Source organism: Sander lucioperca, chromosome 3, assembly GCF_008315115.2.
Source record: "Sander lucioperca isolate FBNREF2018 chromosome 3, SLUC_FBN_1.2, whole genome shotgun sequence".
Taxonomy (NCBI): domain Eukaryota; kingdom Metazoa; phylum Chordata; class Actinopteri; order Perciformes; family Percidae; genus Sander; species Sander lucioperca.
In genome coordinates, this window is record NC_050175.1 from 13,096,714 (window position 1) to 13,102,668 (window position 5,955).

The following is a 5,955-nucleotide window of genomic DNA, read 5'->3' on the forward strand; positions in this document are numbered from 1 at the left end:
TTTTCCCCCATTTTTTTTTACAGGTTTTGTTTAAAGGCCATTTTATGCTTCTGTGTCAAATCGACGGCGTACCCCCGCAGACCCCTCTGCATCTACGCCGGACCCTACACCGTAGCCTGACGTGCACCTCTCGAAAAATGTAACTACATGTCACAGCAACGCACATCGCTCGGCCGTGGATGGGTAGCGTTGCATTTCCCCCGACTCATTTCCTGGTTCTCCTTCTCCATAAACAACATGAAATCAAGGAGATGGTTAACTTTTCCTGCTAAAGATTTCCCACCGTGGTCAGAAAGCACAGGGGAGACACTTTGTTTCTCTCACTATGACTCTAGAGTCGGTACTCGCTCCGAAGCTAATCGCCGTCACTCTCTCACTGATCCCTCGCTCTATCACCCACTTCCCACACACACACACACACACACAGCACGGCTCGACGCACACACCAGCGCACAAGTATAAACATCAGGCCACTTACGTAAGCTACGCCGAAAGCTCTGCGTAGAGCCTCGCAGAACTGTAAAACAGGCTTAAGTGTGTCTGTGTTGGATGTTTTATGGAACACATTTGAAATAATACACATCTATTATTTAGCTAACAGGTAACACAGGATGTAAAACCACCAAAAAGTACTCACAAAGAAAACAGTGTACTATGAAAGAAAATTACTGTAAATACCTCGTCACACCAGCATTTTAAACAGCAATTCCATTTGAATTAATCGCTAATGTAGAGTTAACTTCAGTGAATAGCAAGCCGTCTTGACAGTGCTGATCTTTGAGGGGATGGAGAGTTCAAAATGGAGGATGCTATCGTAGATATCATTAACTGTTTTTCAGCATCCAGTTTTATTTAACCTCCTCTGTTGGTGTAAAAACTGTTCCACAAAAGAACAATGGTAAACATACAGCAATGAGACAGGAATCGATGGTACAAAAACGTCATCTAAATAACTGTGAACTTGTTGTCCTGTTAGCAACTGACCAAAAAAAAAAAAACTAGCTAACTGACTGTTAGCAGGCTTGTTAGCTCAGAGAGCGTTATTTTACCTCTTCAATAACTTTTTACTGAAGGAAATGGTGTGCAATGGTGAACAAAATGCCAGGGGGAAGGCAACAGAATGAGGGAAAGTAGAGAGAAGCTCAGGGGGATATTGTGACTGACTATCGCTAGCTCAGCGGCGCAAGCTAATTAGTTAACGGTTAGCTCACCAGCTATAGCAATTCACCAACTAGCCCTGCAAGTAGTCACTACGTCACCAAGCTTCTGGCCCCATTTATTTCACATGGACAGAGTGAATATCATTTTGTGGTGTGACCACCGCTTACTGTAACACTCATTGCCTGCAAGTGGCAAAACTGTTAAAGTTACAGCAGCTTTAACTTTTTTTTGCCTGTAGGAGCCGATAGTTGACTTGCCCTTTACTCATGAAAAATACTTTGTGAGTTAGTAACACGTTTGTTCCTAGAGGTGCTTCAACATCAAAGACTATTTTAAAAATGCTAACACCATACTATAACTCATTTCATTTGTGGTGGGAAGAAAGGACAAGAGTTACTCTAGTGTGATATCAACTGTAGATTAAGTTATGTCGTAAATCTGTGTAATTCTGTGATAATGGCAATTTTGTCAAGGTTGGAATCAGTTAATAATAATAATAATAATAATAATATCCACTTAAAAGATTAACAAAATTAAGCAGAGCATTGAGTCCAGCCCTGTTGTGCATGATGTCTCATCTTCTCTCAGGTGGCTTTCTTGTCATCCAGCAGGGAAAAGGAAGTGGATAAACTCCTTCTATATTGCCAATGTTTCTACCCATGTCCATTCAAGTGTCAAAATCTCACCAGCTAAACTCAATCATATCAGCAACAGAAATGTAAATGGTTCCTCGTGACATGTATGAAACACCCTGAATATGTTTCTCACCAACATAATGTGTTTTCTCTAAAACTTCTTTTGTTCTTCATTTTCCGAACAAAATGCATGGTTGGTACCTCAAGGATATATAATATTATTATTATTATTATTATTATTATTATTATTAATAATTATTATTTGTTTTAGCCTTGCCATATATGTACTTAACATCACAACAATTGTAACATGTTTTTGCTGCAGTAGCAGTCATATAGGGACAGAAGTGAATGTGTTCTTTGAGTGGGGTTTGCCACAACAGGATAATTCAGATTTGACCAACTGTCAGTTACAGAAATGTTTATTAAATACCTTATCAGACTTAAAACATGTATGGCACTCACTGTACTATGCTTTTTGGCAAACCACACATAAATGCTATAAGGAGCATTTAAACAGCAAGGCAGGAAGCTGCTGCACCACTCAACTCATCAATCTAAAGTGACAAGCATGTTTTACTTGTGGCCCCATTCCAATTAGTGATGCCAGAGCAGGATTCCATCAACTGTTAAAATGAAAACACCTGCTGTGAAATCATTAATTTGTGTAACAATTTAAATGTAGAGAAAGCAGTGCAGTTACAGCTTTCCACCCTGAGGTTCAATGACCATTTGCCCTTTATATGCAGTAAGCTAAATCAGCCCACCAAAACTACATGTGTATATTTTTGATCCAGGTTCTTTACTAATACTGTTCTATATTGATGCTGTTTCTCATCATCCTCAAAAGCCTGTATGTCCTGAGTCCAGAAAGAAGCATAAAATGAAACATAATCTCAAAAGCATTCCAGTTTGATACCTTAAACATACCTCTCTCAGTCCAGGTCAGCAATGATAATGAACCTTAAGAAGAGAAGTGCTAAAATCCCAGCATATGTTCCTGCTCTGCTCTGATAGATTTCATGTAGGCCTGGGTTCAGTTCTTCCATTCACCGTTTGCAGATACTGACGCCTAAGCTGCAGTTTTTGCAAAACTGCTTGGACAACAACCAAGTGGATGGAGGTCACTGAATCAGAGCCATTAGGATAGTGTTTCAAGTAAGTTGTCAGTTACTGTGACAAAAAATTAAATTGACCTTTCAAACATTTTATGTGAATTTTGAAATCTTCTGAGTATGAAGTTTGTGACGTTGTCCCTCACACAATATAGCCATTTTCAAAGGAAAATAATTCACAAGTTTTTATTTTGAATGTATATATCTCTAAGTGGATACAAAGCAACCATTGCTTTGCACATAGCAACGGTTCACCCTTCCAGTCTCTATTGTCACTGGAGACAGAGCGCAGTCATTTGGCAATCAAGTAGACTAACATAAAGTACAAATTATTTGCTGTGATGCTTTTCTGTCCAGTAAAAGATCAATTAAATCCACACACCACTGCACCAATTTGTTTAACGCACTTGGAAATTGATTTGTGCCAGTGAGTTGCAGTATTTGGATGTTATTCAGACAAAGAAAGACACTCACATCTGTAATGCAGGAGTTTTTATGATAATGTAGCTGTCCAAAATCCAACGTAGAATCTTAGTTGGAAATTGAAATGGTACAGTGTAGATGAATTTTAGTTACATACAGTATTTAAAATGAAGGGTTGTACAAATATTTCAAGTATTGATGCAGTAGTAGATCATTATGGTGTGTGGAGCCGACACATAGGGTCTGAAATGGGGATTAGAATAAAACCTGCCTCCAGCATAAAAGATGTATGCTCTCCTATAAGAGCTCTATTACCAGCTTTTAACCACTATCTTTATATACATTAACTTTCTTCCTTTTGTTTGTCTTTTTGTTGGCTAGAACAATCAGATTTGATGAGAAGAAAATGACTCATGCTCTTATTATGTAGAGATGATAATTACTTTGATAATTTGTTTATATCATCCTCTTTTGTAAGGGTTTTATTAAACAGTATACCTCATGTTGGTAACTTGTTGATTTGATTCTGATCAGTTTCTTGATAGTGCACATTTTGTAACGAGTAGAACATATATCTGTGAGCATCCTGTTGTTTTGTGAGCCAAGAGAGGACAGGATCAACTGTTTCATTTTACCTCAGTGAGAGTTTTTACTCATAACAGTGGCCTGGATGGTCCAGTCTAGTGGTGAAGGGGTAAACAATTTAGGGGAGAAGGGAAGTGGAAGTCATCTAAATTGACTTTTACATTGTTATTCTGCAATAGTAGTTGCTTATTAAATAGTTTAAAAGATGGGTTCACTCAAATGGTACTCATGCTTCAAACAAAAAGCAAAAATGAGTCTACTTCTGCTGAATAACAGCTTAACAGTCACTTTTTGGACGAACACCACTGTAACACAACCCAGGCGACTGAAGTACTAAGCAAGGAGAAGGGCTAAAGGGACATCCTCCCCAGGCAAGTCATACCTCTCAGTGCAGACAGCCATTTCAAAATAATTGTCTTTTTTCTTCTCAGGTGCCCCATCTTTGCATAAAATGGTAGAGGATCATGCCAGCATAGCCGACTCAGATACACATCATTTGTTGTCAAACAATGTCTCATTTTCTTCTTTTAGAAAGTAAATCAAGGAGTTATGCATAAATGATATTTTGTTTTGTACAAATATCTCAGTGTATTCCAGACTCTCTGGCTTTTCTCTGTACATTCTGGTGCTTTGGTGGTGAGCTGCTTGTGACAACTTGACAAGATGTCACATTGTTTAGCATTGTTTGTACATCTTCTTAGTTTTGTGTGTACCAGCTCAATCGTGCTTCTCAGAATGTGTGGTTATGTGCCACCAGCGACGTTCTGCAGCTACTCAGACACCTTTGTAATCATTGTGTACTGAACAAGACCTCATCCACGTCAAAAGATACTAAGCAAACTGTAGGAATCACTCAATAGATTAGCACTTATTCTTGGCCCATGAGCAACTTTGGACTTTCATCTTTACATTTCTAGAAGTGCAATTTTTTTAGTCTGTAAAATGACTGATGGATTACTCAGTGTTAGTCATGATTTGTGATAGAAACATTTCTTGTTCAGAGGTATCATCACAGGATAGGTACTTGTGGTTTGTAGAAATATTTCCACTGTGTTACCATCATGTGAAAATATCAAAACTCTCAAGATGTCTGTGGAAACTACTCTTCTGTAAATAAACATCAAAGAAAGAAAAAAAGTAAGGCTCAGTGTGATTTTTTTGTTGAGTTTTTCAAACTCTGATTTCTTCAGTCTAACTTGAATCTACCTTTCATTTTCCTTTCTATCACTGTATTTATCAGTCAATTTAATTCCCCATGTTTTTCTGGCATTTACGTTCCCAAAATTGCATTTACTGTAAGATGTCAGGGGACTTTGCTTCTTGTGTTATTTCTAGTCATATTCCAATCATTCTGACCTTTATGTAACCTGTCTCTTAGTTATGCTGTTATAGTTCTAGCCTGCCGGGGGACTTCCTTCCTTCCTTTGACACTCTGAGCTGCTCTCGCTTCTCTCTTTCCATTTGTTTCCATTTGTGTGCATCCTTGTCCCAGAAATGCTTGTTACTAACCTAGCTCTGGGGAGTTTAAGCTCCTCTTAAGTTTTTTTTCGCCCAGCATATTTCCTTGGATTAGGATGGCACCAAGATCTTGGTTGCAGCTGTCGCCGTGGTCCTGCTGCACTCCCTGCTACACCCTGCTACGCTCTGCGGTGCCCTGCTGCGTCCTGCTACATCCAGCTATGCTCTGGACGTAGCAGGACGTAGTGTAGTCACTGTTCCATTATCTTTATTGTAACTATTATTGCCACTGTTCATCACATCCCCAACCGGCACCATCAGACACCACCTACCAAGAGCCTGGGTCTGCTGAGGTTTCTTCCTAAAAGGGAGTTTTTCCTCGCCACTGTCACACTAAATGCTTGCTCTTGGGGGAATTACTAGAATTGTTGAGGCTTTGTAAATTATAGAGTGTGGTCTAGACCTACTCTATCTGTAAAGTGTCTCGAGATAACTCTTGTATGATTTGATATTATAAATTAAATTGAATTGAATTGAATATGTTATATCTGTAAGATACATTGTATTGTGCATTTGAA

The 5,955-nt window shown here is 38.8% G+C and overlaps 1 long non-coding RNA gene across 1 annotated transcript; it reads left to right on the plus strand.

The window, feature by feature from the left end:
• The first annotated feature begins 2,053 nt into the window (after positions 1 to 2,053).
• Positions 2,054 to 5,051, plus strand: LOC118494698. The gene is made up of 2 exons (XR_004896844.1): positions 2,054 to 2,954; positions 4,351 to 5,051. It is a non-coding gene; the product is annotated as an uncharacterized LOC118494698 (long non-coding RNA).
• Positions 5,052 to 5,955: the final 904 nt, after the last annotated feature.